General features: G+C 41.7%; 1 pseudogene; it reads left to right on the top strand.

Annotated features, from left to right (window-relative positions):
- The window catches only part of LOC110543589 (baculoviral IAP repeat-containing protein 1a-like), a 57935-nt pseudogene that overhangs the window by 30185 nt on the left and 13793 nt on the right, over nucleotides 1-13957 (top strand).

The following is a 13957-nucleotide window of genomic DNA, read 5'->3' as shown; positions in this document are numbered from 1 at the left end:
TTCAACTTCCAAAATGCCTTTGGTCCAAAGCATTTTGGCTAAGGGGTGGTCACCCTGTATCTAGTACTGTGCCTATTGCTTAGTTGATTTTCAAGAAAACTATGACAGATGAGAGACAAATGAACTTTTAGATGGAGTCATAAACTACCCATTTCTTGTTCCCTATAAGAGGATCCCTGCCACTCATTTGATGCAGTTTCCTGAGCTCTGTGTTCAGTGTCTAAGGAGCCCTGTCTCCAGCTTGCACAGTAATGATATGCAGAGGGAGTTCTCACTCCTAGTTTGTAGATAACGGAAGAGAAATGCAGAGATATTAAAGGATTTGTCTGAGGTTGTAGCCAGCAAGCAGCCAATCCAGGACTGAAAGCCATGCTTTAGAATTTAGAGTCATGGTCCTCCTCTGCACTGCTTATGACCAGATGGAACAGTCTTAGTATGAAGACAGAGTCTATACCCAGGGGCTATCACCTAAGAAAAATCACTGAGACTGGTAAAGTCATAGCCTAACTGACTGCTCCAACAGTACTGTGTAGAAGCTATTTCAGAGGGTATCATTCAATCCAGGGCCAGGTCAGACTTTTTGTTTTTGATGTAAAATAATTTTTTAAATTAAATTTTTGTTTTTTTATTATTTACAGTTTATTTACTTTGTATCCCAGCTGTAGCCCCCTCCTTCATTCCCTCCCAATCCTCCCTCCCTCATCTCCTCCCTGCCCCTCTCTAAGTCCACTGACAGGGGAGGTCCTCCTCCTCCTCCATCTGACCCTAGCTTATCAGGTCTCACCAGGACTGGCTGCAATGTCCTCCTCCAGGTCAGGTTTTTATCATCCTCTTTAGTCCAGGAAAGCATTAAGCCAAAGCTGTGAGTTGCTTTCTATGTGGCTGTGGATATAAGGTGGTATAGAAAACACAATTTCCATCTCTGTTCTTGGAAGTAGCTGTAGCCTCACATTGAAACTCAGATTTACCTGTCTCCCAATGATCTTGGAACTGCCCCCCAAGAACAGTGCTTTTCAGCTGCAGCTGTCTCTTGGGCTAGAAGTGAGGCAGTGACCTCAAGGGGAAAGTCTCCATATCCCATTACCAATCCAATTACTTGGTACTTGCAGGTTAGATGAGAACTGCTGGACCGGAACTCAACAATGGATCATTTAGCTCTGTGTCTTGTCTCTGACAATAGTCAGGGCTGAGTGTCTCACTCAGTTGCTTCTTATTGGCAGTCCACAGACACACTGCCATGCTTCTCTTTAAATGAGGGAATAGAACTGATCATGGGAAAGAGCAAGTAGCTAAAAGATTCACTGTGCTACCTCAGCTACCACCCAGCTTCTAACGAATCCCTGAACACATTAATTAGTTCATAGAACAAATATGCGCCAAGCCAGTTCTGTGTCCTAATCTATCTGAGGCACTGGAGACAGTAGGATGGGTGGCTTGTTGGATCTCAGGTGCTTTTAATGGATTAAGGATATCACAGGTAATTAAACATATTCTGTGATGGATGCTACAAATACTGTATAAAAAAAGAAGCTTGCCAAAGAAGATGGATAATGAGAGCACTTGTTGCTCTTTCCTATGAGGCTGAGGATATCTGTTGGACAAGGCGATGTGTTAGCAGAGATATGGGGAAATTTTAGGAGCAAATCATGGCTATCAGGAGGCAGATATGTGGAAGGTATCACTTCTGCCTTCTATCTAATGGAGACCGAGAGACCTCTCATGCTAGAAGCAGAAGAGTAAGAAGGTACTGATAGGAATACACTTGAAGTGCATAATAAATGGAGGAAGGGCAAGATCTCAGTGGCTGGAAGGGATGAGTGAAAGAGAAAGAGATGTGGTTTCTGAGAGATGCAGCATCACAGAAGCTTATAGACTGATATGAATTTTGGTTTTTACTTTGATGAACCCAGGAAGCCATTTGAAGGGTTTTGAGTAGTACAAGTGACATAGCAACAAAGTATTTATTAAACATGTAGTCAGATAAATATTTGTTGAATGAATACATGAAAGATTTGTGGGTGATTGAAAGAACAAATATCACTGAATCACAAGCATAAGTACACAGAGATCCAAGAAGATACTTTTTCAGAGGAGAGGGAAAACTTCCCACTGAAAGAATGATTAACCATCAGCTTGTATGTCATGGTCCCAGTGAAAGCTAGACATGGACAAATTTGAGTCCGCAGGGCATATGATAGGTGAGTAGCCAAATGTCCATTTGGCAATGGGAGCCAGAGAGAAGCTTGCTACGTGACGTGGCAACTCTTGGTTAGAGATGACTAGAGATGACGCAGCCATGGGTGCTGCTGTTTGTTTGGAGACACAGAGATGCTCTTCACGGAGCTTGAGTTGAGCCAGTCTAGACATCTCTGCACTAAAGTCTGATGGGCCTTCTGTCTCATAGCCTGGAATTTCACATCATAGCCTTAAGAAAGTTTTCTGCCTTTAAAGCTTATCTCAACCAGCATCTGAGGGTTGACTCCTAGTTGACCTTTCCCTCTTTGTACCAACTGTCAACTTTTCAAATATACCCTTCTAAAATTCCTACCATTGATTTCCTTTCTTCAGGAGTAAAATGTTTCCTCTTCCCATCCACACGTCTGAATAGGACCATTGACCACTGTTCTGTGTTGGTTTTATGCTCATCACGTCTGCCTCCCTTCTATACCACTTTTCTTGACCCTGTGGTGTTCCTATCTTCTGCATTGAGTGTGGTGTTCATATTGTAGGTATGTCTTTCTTTTCCATCTTCCCTCCTCTTTCTCCTTCTTTTCTTGCTTTTGTTTTTTAATTAACCAAGCATGATTCTTCAGTCTTAGAAACTTGATTGGAGAATCAGAATGCTGGCCTTAGTTTGTTCATTAATAAAATGTGTGTTTCACTTCTCTTTTCACATATTTGTGTTGGGAAACAACTTAAATGAATATTAGAATTGTTTTTTTTTAGGTTATAGACCATCCATACACACTTTTAGACATTTATGTCAGACACCCCCTAAGAGGAGCAATCATGAAAAGAGTGGCAGTACCAGATCTAGAAAACTGCTTTGAGAATTTGCTATGGTCTAGAGACCTCATGGGGAAGCAAAATGAGGGGACAAGTTGTCCAATCACCAATGCTGCTATTCAGTGGCAAAATACTGGGTGGACACCTTTTTTTTTTTTTTTTTTTTTTTTTTTTTTTTGGATTGTCACATACATACATGTTACTACTCAGGCATAAGTTACTTGAGACAAGATTTCATATGATAGGTCTGATCTACCTGGGTGATGAACTCACAATCTCCTTCTCTCTTGCCACATTTCACTTCTCTCAGACCTTCTGGTATCTCCTTTGTTTTACAAGGTCCTGGGCCATGCTGCTTATACACTGGCATACCTCAGTTTCAGAATACACTTGTTTGCCTTCACTGGGGACTTTCTAGGCTTGACTAGTTCATCCACTTCAACATTGCTACTTAATTGACTGAACCTACAAAAAACAAACCCATGCTGATCGATAGAGAAATAATTTTGCAAATTGTGGGTATAAGTCTTTAGAGATCTGTGTGTACTGCTATTTGTTAAAATGTTGAAAAGGTAAATCAATGTTCTTTATTAAAACACAATTGCTTCATCTATTGCTAGTTTAGGCAGAGGCAGGGAGACAGGGAGCAGGAGGAGGAGCAAGGAGGAGGTTCTGGCATGCTTTTTGTACCCTTTATTCAGGGGTTACTTGTTAGTCTCAAAGGGTCAGGTGCTGCAGAGGGGATGATGAGTGCTTTGGGGCTGGCAAATGTTTTAACATTATAAGAAAAGGAAGTCATGGGATAGAGGAAGGTGTGGGAATAGTTGATTTTAGACTATAGAAGGTACTGCTGGGATTTGCCCATGTATTGCTTCCCAGCTTGGCACTGTTTGGAAGTGATGCAACTTTTAAGAAGTAGAGCTAAGTACCTGTTCTCTTTGCTTCCTCCCCTCCCTCCCCTCCCCTCCCCTCTCCTCCCCTCCCCTTCCCTTCCCCTCTCCTCACTTTGCCTCTCCTTTCCTCTCCTCTTTTTCATGAGATGAACAAACTCCTTTTTCCCCCTCATATACTCCCATCATTATGTACTGCTTTACTATAGGCTTGAAAACAATGGTACTGATCAATCACAGATAGAAACCTCTAAAACTGTAAACCCCAATAAACCTTTTATCTTAAAAAATATGATTGTCTCTGGCATTTGTTACAGTAACAAAAAGCCACTTAACAGGTGCTGAGCAAAACTCAAGGAATTCCATAATCGTCACCATCTCAGAGTTTACCAGGATAAGTTAGATTGATATGTGGCAAGAGACTCAAAGTCACAAGGCTTCACATAACAGTTGTACTTCTTGCTTGCATTACACAAGCAAGCATTGTTTATCAATGAGGCAAAGTTGATGGAGGAGCCCCATTGCAAAATTGGCTACTCTATGTGCCAGAGAGAAAAAGAGACAGAGATGATTCCAGTTTGGCTCCAAAATCTTCCACTTAGTGCCACAAATTAGCCTCCTAACTTTTAATGCCATTGGACAAAGAGACACGGGAAAACCCAGGGATAGGTGGGCATTTCTGCTAATTTCCAGGCACAGCGGCCCTAAAAAAAAAAAAAAAGAATTATTTTTGAAACTATAAAATATATCATGTCCTTTTATCCTATCTTCCATCCAAGCCTTTCCATATACCCCTCCTTGGTCTCTTTCAAATTCATGGCATATTTTTTAAAAACTAGTTGCTGATATTGATATATATACATATATGCATGTATATATATTTCTAATATACTTGTATACTAATTATGTGTATATATTTCTCAATGTAGCTAATTTTATGGGGTTGTATTTTTCCTTCCAGTGTCTTCTGCAATGCTAGATTTGTGTGTAGATATTGTTGAAATTTGTTTTTGTCATTGAATATCTTGTTTTCTCCGTCTATGAGGACTGAGAGTATTGCTGGGTATAGTAGCCTGGGCTGACATCTGTGTTCTCTTAGGGTCTGCATGATATCCATCCAGGCCCTTCTGGCTTTCATAGTAATGGGTTTGCCATTATATGTTACTTGGCCCTTTTCCCCTTGCAGCTTTTAGTATTTTTTTCTTTGTTTTGTATACTTACTGTTTTGATTATTATGTGGCGGGAGGATTTTCTTTTCTGGTCTAATTTATTGGGTGTTCTATAGGCCTCTTGTATTCTTATTGGCCTCTCCTTTAAGTTGGGGAAATTTTCTTCAATGATTTTGTTGAAAATATTTTCTGGGCCTTGGAGAAGGGAGTCTTCTTTTTCCTCTATACCTATTATTCTTAGGTTTTGTCTTTTCATATTGTCTTGGATTTCTTGGATGGTCTGTGTAAGGAATTTTTTGGATTTAACATTTTCTTTGACAGATACATCTATTTCTTCCATTGTATCTTCCACACCTGAGATTCTTTCTTCCATTTCTTGTAGCCTATTGGTTATGCTTACCTCTGTAGTTCCTGCTTTCTTCCCTAAGTTCTTTCTCGCCACCATTTCTTCTATTTGTGTTTTTTTTAATTTTTCCAATTCTATCATCAGGTCTTGAGCTATTTTGTTGGTTTCCTTCACCTGTCTGACTGTTTTTTCATCTTTTTCCATCAATTCCTTCAGCTGTTTGTTTGAACAATCCACTGTTTCTTTTATTTCATTCAGTGATTTATGCATTTCCTCTCTAAAGGCCACAAACTGTTTGGCTGCAGCTTCCTCTATTTCTTTTCGTATTTTATTTGTTTCCTTTGTTATCTTCTTCATGAGCATAGATGTTAGGTCATCTCCTTGAATTTCACTTATGCTGGGGTGTCTAGGGCTATTTGCCCCTGGATAACTGGGTTCTGGAGATGCCATGTTACTCTGGCTTTTGTTGGTAGAACTTTTATGCTGTCCTCTACCCATTGGGCTATCTTAGTTGTTTGAAGTTAGTTTCTGGTTGTTCCTGGACTCTTGTTGTGGAGAGAATCCCTTTGGCAGGAAGATGGTTTTTCCTGAAGGAAGCCTTCTCAGCTTTTTGGGTATAGTCACTGGATGGCCATTGTTTTTCAGGAGTTGCTATAGCTCACCTCAGGCGTAGAGACCTGGGTGGTAACTGTGGTCCTGATTAGTCAAGAGGGCTCTCCTCTTACCGGGAGAAGTCCTGGAGACAGCTGCCCTCCTTCTGGGTTTCTTGCTATAAATTTAGTGATCAGCTGCTGTAACCTGTGTGTCCCATGGTTTGGTTGGTTTTGTTAGGGATAACTGGTTGCCCCTTGGAGGAGTATCTGGGGGTTGATTTCAGGGTTCCCAGTCTCTTTTGCACTGGGGTGCGCAGCTCCTCTGTACCTGTGAGCTGGGCGCGCAGCCGCTCAGATGACCCAAGCAGCCCAGTTTCTTCCTTGCCTGTGGGGCCCTCTCTGGACAGGGATTTCCCAGTCTCTTTTGCACTGGGGCTCGCAGCTCCTCTGTACAGGTGAGCTGGGTGCGCAGCTGTCCATACTGCGGGAGCTCAGTTGTGATGGCGGCGGGTGCCCACGGTCCAAAAGACCTTCCAGGGAAAGACTGGGTGACCCGTCATCAGACTCAGACTCGCAACTTTGCTTCCCCATGGGGTTTTCTTGAGACTGGAACTCCCAGTCTCAGGCACCCTTGTGCCCACCAATCAGCCTGGGAAAGTGATCGGGACACGCAAACTTGCCAAAGCCTGCATTACCTGGGATTTCTTCCGGGTTCTGGCTGGGCAGGTGAGAGTGGACCCGACCGATTCCCACACCGTGGGAGCCTCCCCTCACCTGGGAAACAGGATCGCTCTAGTTTTAAGGCCCAGAGTTCAGTCGCCTGGTCGCTGCACGAAGAGTGCTGTCCCACTTCTCAGACACAGTCCTCTCCTGGCGCCACCATCTTAGCTCCTCCTATTTTTTCAATATTCATCGAAGTTTTATTCTTTTTTTACAATAATTTTTATTTCTTTATATTAATCACAGGTTATTTACTTTGTATTCCAGCCATAGCCCTATCCCTCATTTCTTCCCAATGCTGCCATCCTTCCCTCATCTCCTCCAAGCCCCTTTTCAACTCCACTGATAGGGAAGGAATTTCTCCCCTTCCATCTGACCCTAGCTTATCAGTTCTCTTCAGGACTGGCTGTAATGTCCTCTTCTGTAGCCTAGCAAGGCTGCTCCCCCTGGAGGGGAGGGGTGTCAAAGAGCCAGCCATTGAATTCCTCTCAGAAATAGTTCCTGTTCCCCTTACTAGGAAACCCACTTGGATACTGAGCTACCATGGGCTATATCTAAGGAGAACTTCTAGGTTATTTCCATACATGGTCCTTGGCTGGAGAAACAGTCTCATAAAAGACCCCTGTGCCCTGATATATTTGGTCCTTGTGGAGCTCCTGTCCTCTCAGACAATTAGGAATAGTGATTCCTCAAGATCCACTTATACCACTCCTAGGCATATATAAAAAAAATGTTCAAGTACAAAACAAGGACATTTGCTCAACTGTGTTTGTAGCAGCTTTATTTCTTAATAGCCAGAACCTGGGAACAACCTAGATGTCCCTCAGTTGAGGAATGGATACAGAAATTGTGGTACTTTTACACTACTCAGCAGTTAAAAACAAGGAAATCATGAAATTTTCAGGCAAGTGGTGGGATCTAGAAAAGATCATTCAGAGTGAGGTATCCCAAAAGCAGAAAGACTCACATGGTATATACTCACTTATATAGACCTATAAGATAGGATAAACATACTGAAATCTATACACCTAAAGAAGATAAACAAGAAAGAGGACCCAGGGTAAGTTGATGAATCCTCACTTAGAAAGACAAATGGGATGGACATTGGATGTAGGAGAAAACAAGTAACAGGACAGGAGCCTACCATAAAGGGCCTCTGAAAGACTCCACCTAGCAGTGTATCAAAGCAGATGCTGAGACTCATAACCAAACCTTGGGCAGAGTACAGGGAATCATAAGAAGGGAAAGTTAGTAAGTGCCTATCTTTAAATCTAAGATATGTTGCTCATAGACAAGAGATTGATGAATTTATTATTATTATTATTATTATTATTATTATTATTATTATTATTATGTTTCTACAGACAAGGCTTCTTTGTTTGGCGTTGGTTATCTTAGAACCTCCTCTGTAGAATAGGCTAGCTTCATTCACAGAGATCCACCTGCTTCTGCCTCCTCAGTGCTGGAATTAAAGGTTGTGCTACTACTGCCTGACATGATTTTATTTCTTGATTCATTCAGCCAGCCTGAATCATTTGATTGGAGAATTGGGACCATTAATATTTGAAGGTATTATTGAAGTGCATATGTTGGTTGTAGTGATGTGTTGTTGATTTCTGATGTTGTTTGTGCTCTCAGTGGTACTTTGTACTTTAGTAATCATACCTTCAAATTCCTTCATCTCTTAGCTCAGTTCACCCCTCTCTTCAGTCTGAAATAATGTCTCCCTTAATTTCTTTAGGCTGGTTTTTTGGATATAGGTTTCGTAGCCTATTTATATCATAGAATTTTTCCCGCAATCAAGTATGGTAGATAGTTTTACTATCAGTATTAATCTAGATTGTCTGTTGTGGTTTTTTTAGGATTTGGAATGCAGTGACACAGGTTTTTCTGGCATTCAATGTTTCCACTGAGAAATTATCTGTTATTCTGATGGGTTTTCCTGTATGTGTGACTTGTGTTTCTTCTCCTGATGTTTTCAAATTTTTTGTATACTTAATGTTTTCATTAAAATATGGCATGGAGCAGAGTGCAGGGAATCATATTAAAGAAGGGTGAGAAAGACCTGGAGGGGTCAAGATCTCCACAAAGACAACAACAGAACCATAAATTCTGGACACAGGGTTCTTTTCTGAGACTGATACTCCAACCAAGGACCACTTATGGAGATAACCTAGAACCTCTGCACAGATGTAGGCTATGGCAGCTCAGTCTCCAAGTGGGGTCTCTAGTAAAGAGAATATGGGCTGTCTCTGACATGAACTCAGTGCTGGTTCTCTGATCATCTTCCCCTGAGAGGGTGCAGCCTTGCTAGGCCACAGATGAGGACAATGCAGGCAGTCCTGATGAGACCTGATAGGCTAGGGTCAGATGAAAGGGAAGGAGGATCTCCCCTATCAGTGGGCTGAGAGATGGGCATGGGAGGAGAAGAAGGAGGGATGGTCAGATTGGGAGGGGATAAGGAGGGGCTATAGCTGGAATGCAAGGTGAATAAATTGTAATAAATAAAAAAGAAAAGAAACAGTAATAGTTGAAAGGTTAAAAAAAGACATCAGCATTATTGTGTAGTTAGTAATAAAATTATTGAAATTAAAAAAAATATGCCATGAAGAGTTTCTTTTCAGGCTTTTTCTATTTGGTGTTCTCTGTGCTTCCTGTATCTTCTGTGTGGGTATGTCTTCTCTTGATTTGGGCAAGTTTTCTTCTATGATGTTGTTGGAGAGCTGGTCTGTGTCATTGACTTGGGCTTTTTCTCCCTCATCTATTTCTCAAATTCAAAAGTTTGCTCTTTTCTTGGAGTCCCACATTTCCTGTATGTTTCTTTGCTGTGTTTCCCCCATATTCTTTGCTTATTTCATGAACTTTATCTTCAAGTCCTCATACTGAATCATCTGCTTGATTCATTCTACTTGTAAGTCTGTCCTTTGAGTTTTTTAGTTCAGTTATTGGGTTTTTCAATTTTATATATATTTAGCTTGACTCCTCCTTAGTGTTTCTATCTTTATTGAATTTTATTTTCAAATCCTGGATTTTCTTTGTCATTCCATTAGTTTTATGATTGTGAGGGTTGGATTGGGCCTACAAGTTGGATATGGCTCAGGTGGACACCGGAGCCTGAGCTGATATGCAAGATATGCATTTTAGTCCAAACTTGTGGGGGTTGGAGAGGGTGGGAGGTGGGGAGCATCAGGAAAACTCACCCAGCTAGACCTGGTGGAAGATTGTGTAGGATGTGGCTGAAGGTTGGGGATGGGAAGGAAGGCAGGGTGGATTGTGAAAGAATTCTAGAGTTTGGCAGTGACACAGGCAGAGATAGATGGACTAGGCCCAGGTAGGGATCCAAACTAGATCTAGGCAGTTTGGGGATGGATGAGAGAGGAGGGTGGGAGAGTTACCTGGACAGACTTCTGAAGAGGATGCATAGGATCAGGTTGGTGGAGTGGTTCTGAGTTACATTTTTACGTAAGGTGGAGGTAAGAATTCAACTATAATGTTTTGCATGTGGAAAACCAGTTGTTTCCCATGTTGTTTTTTGGTTGGGGAAATTTTTATATATTTTGTGAGTCTAGAGACCAGCACAGGGCTTTGCCTATAGTCTACAATCAGCAGATGAAGCAGATGGCAGTATCTTCATGGCTGTGCTTCCTACAGAGATGTTAGGAAGTCTGAGAAATTTTGTTCTGAAAGCATGAAAATGGCTAAAGATGACAGAATAGTTTAGAACTTCCACTGGGGACCTTGAGTGATGGGAACTATGTGCTGCTTTTCAGATCAACTTTTTGCTAACTTGGACAAGTTCCCAGGCCTGAAAGAACTCTCTGTGAGACTACATGACAAAGCAGAAGTGCTTTCAGTCCTTCCTAGAGAGTTCCCAAACCTCCACCACATGGAGAAGTTATCTATCCAAACTTCCACAGAGTCTGACCTCTCCAGACTAGGTAAAGATGGTGCTTGGATCTCCAGCTCATGTCTCAGCTGGAAAAGCTACTTGGCTAGTAATTGTTAGAACTTTTAAATCATCATTAGTTAAACCTTCCAGGGCTTCACAGTGTGAACTGTTCCTACATGGGAAGGTGTGGGAACAGCGCTCTTCCTCCTTAAGAGGGCAGAGATTTATTTGTTACCCAACACTTTAACATGTGGGGAACTGTTCTCAGCCCTTCACAACTGCTGACTCAGTCTTCACAGCCCCAGGTTTGATGATTATTGCTGATTGTCAGCTGGGGAAATGAGGTCAGCAATGGCTCAGGGTTAAGGAAATGTGTCTCCAAACAGAAGGTTTGACTGCACAGCCTGAGCTTTACACTCCTAAAGCTTCCTCTGCAAAGCAGTGTGTGGAGTCCTCTTCTTTTGCTGTCTGAGTGGCAAGTGCAGATCTGTCTACTGAGGGCAAAGGAATCTGACTGGGAGCAGTGTAGGTGTTGCAGCTCTGAAGGGAAAGACTTCCCCTACAGGAGTTCTGCTCCAACTGCCTGGAGAGTTTCCCCAATGTAAGTGCAATAGCTCTGTTTCTGCGGGGGAGGTTTCCCCAGCAAAAGTTCTGCTCAGCCAAAAGGGTTTCAGTGTGCTCCGGAAGATATCCTGGCAGTCCAGAGCCAAGGAATACACAAAGCCACACCACGTAACAAACCTTGCACAAGAGATTTATTGGGAGGAAAAACCTGGGAGGGTGGTTGCTTCTTCTCAAGCAAGAAGCAGCAGAGAACTGGGTGGAACACAGAGTTTATATAGGATTGCATGGTGTGCAGTTGGAGTGGTAGAGCTTTCCAGGGAAGTCTAGGAGTGGAGGGATTCTGTGGCCTGATTGTTGGGATGAGATCAGGGATTGAGACAATTTTATTGCTTGTAGGCCTGGGGCCTTGTGGGTTTACAATGTACACAAAGTTTACAAAGGGAGTACATGGCTTTTGAGTTGGCTTGAATAGCCAAGAAGCAGTTAGAACCTTTTCTCCATTTCTCTTCATCCCAGCTTCCTGTTGACAAGCAGCTCTGCAGCCATCTTTCTAGAACATGCATTTAGCAAAATGACAAAAGCACCATCAGATCCTTAATTTTTAAAGCACTGAACACTAAGGAGATATAAGCAAGGAACTGACATGGCAGATTTGCATGTCAAAAAGTCACTAGAGTATGGAGGCTCCTGCCTATAGTCCCAGCATTTGGAAGGCTTAGACAGGAAGACTATCATATCAAAGCCAGCCTCTCTCTGTATATGTAATTATTTCCAGGCTAGTCAGAGATACAATATGAGACCCCGTCTGAAAAGAAACAAAAGCAAGCAAACAAAACATTTTCCAAGTTGAAGGTAAATGTGCTTAAGTCAGTCCTGTTGGCTTCAGTCCCATAGATCTGTGTGATGAAAGGAAACATCGAGTTCTCCCAGTTTTCCCCTGACCTCCCAATATGTGCTTTGGCACATGGATGATCTCCACACACCACATACACATAGACAAAATAAATAGGTTTACATGTTTTTAAAGTTGTGTTTCAGAGTTGTTCTCTTTTTTTATGTTACTTTGCACAGAATTCCTATTGTGTGAGTAAAAGTGTGCAAACATAGAGACATTAGGATGCTGACACTGGGGGTGAAATATAGTGAACATAAATAGTTTTCTTTTTCAGTTCTCTGTTTCCAGAAGGGGTCAAGAATTTGCCCCGGGTCATCTGCCCACTAGTCAGATGCAGAAACTGAGCATAACCCCAATGAATGTAGTCTGACTTCTAGATACTGTGCCACTGTGTCATAGAGGCACTGGGCCACCCAGTCACTGCCTATTTAATCAGTGTGGCTGGAATTGATGTTGAGGGTCCAATTCTGATAGATATTCATGGCCTTTTCTACTTTCTGAAAATCCTCCTTTTTTTGCAGTTAAATTGATTCAGAACTCTCCAAATCTTCATGTCTTCCATCTGAAATGTAATTTCCTGTTGAATTGTGAGTCTCCCATGGCTGTGCTTGCTTCCTGCAAGAAAATCAGAGAGATTGAGTTTTCTGGAAGATGCTTTGAAACCACATCATTTGGTAAGAACTGTACAACTTTGACTACAGATGCTCCTGTGCACAGTCATTCAATACTCTAGGATTAAAATGCAACTGGTATTGTGGGAACTGTGACGACACTTGATCTTCATTGAGGCTTTCACAAAAGTGAAACACATCTGTCTACAATTTAAATCTTTCCTTTTCAGAGCAGTGTCTTCTACTAAGTCATAGTAATTCAACCTGAGTATTATATCACCTTTCATCACATTTGAAATACTCTTTATTTCAATGGTAATCTTCTTTTTCATAGGAAACGCGTCTGACCTAACTAAAATTTATTTTCCCTTTCCTAGTCACCGTCTTGCCAAATTTTGTTTCTCTGAAGAAGATATTGAATCTTAAAGACCAATACTTTCCAGATAAGGAAATATCAGCAAAGTTTGGTAAGTTTGTAAAACATTGTTTCTTAATTTATTTTTCATCTTCTCCTCTCCCTCCTCCTAGAGTGAACCCACCACAAAGCAAGTTGTGTATAGTTGTTCCTTGACACCCATGGCAGTTGGGTCTAGGGCCTGCTGCTGCTGTAAACACTAGGAAATCCTCTATGATATAAAATGGTGCCATGTTTGCCCATGACTCCACACATCCTCCATGTACTTTAATCCATCTCTCCATTGCCTACAACACGTATTGCCCCGTAAACAAATGTTATGCTGTGTTCTTCTGGGAATATTGAAGAGGGAGAAGAGTCTGTACGTGTTTGGTACAGACACAATGTTTAAAAATTCAGCCTGTGGCTTGTGGAATGTGCCCATACATTAGCACACTGACTCATCTATTCAGTCTCCCCACAAGCACACATGAACACACATGTGCACACATACACACATTCACACACACAGAGTTGTTATCTCTACCTAAAAGTAACAAAAGGGATCAAGGAGAAACGCAGGCTCTCCTTATGCACAATAAATCTGAGAAGAACTGTGAAGAGAAAGCTCTCTACCCTATATTGGCATTGTCTTGCTTTTTTTTTTTTTACATGCCAATATTTGCATTTATTAATTACCAAAATCTTTGTTTAAGGATTTTTGTTTTGTTTTGTTTTTTATTAATTGTTTTATTAATTACACTGTATTCACTTTGTATCCCCTCATAATCCCCTCCCTCCTCACTTTCCAGTCCCACCCTCCTCTCCCCCTTCTTCATGCATGCCCCTCCCCAAGTCCACTGGAAGGAGAGGTTCTCCT

Source organism: Meriones unguiculatus, chromosome 6 (assembly GCF_030254825.1).
Source record: "Meriones unguiculatus strain TT.TT164.6M chromosome 6, Bangor_MerUng_6.1, whole genome shotgun sequence".
Taxonomy (NCBI): domain Eukaryota; kingdom Metazoa; phylum Chordata; class Mammalia; order Rodentia; family Muridae; genus Meriones; species Meriones unguiculatus.
This window is presented reverse-complemented; position numbering and strand designations above follow the sequence as displayed.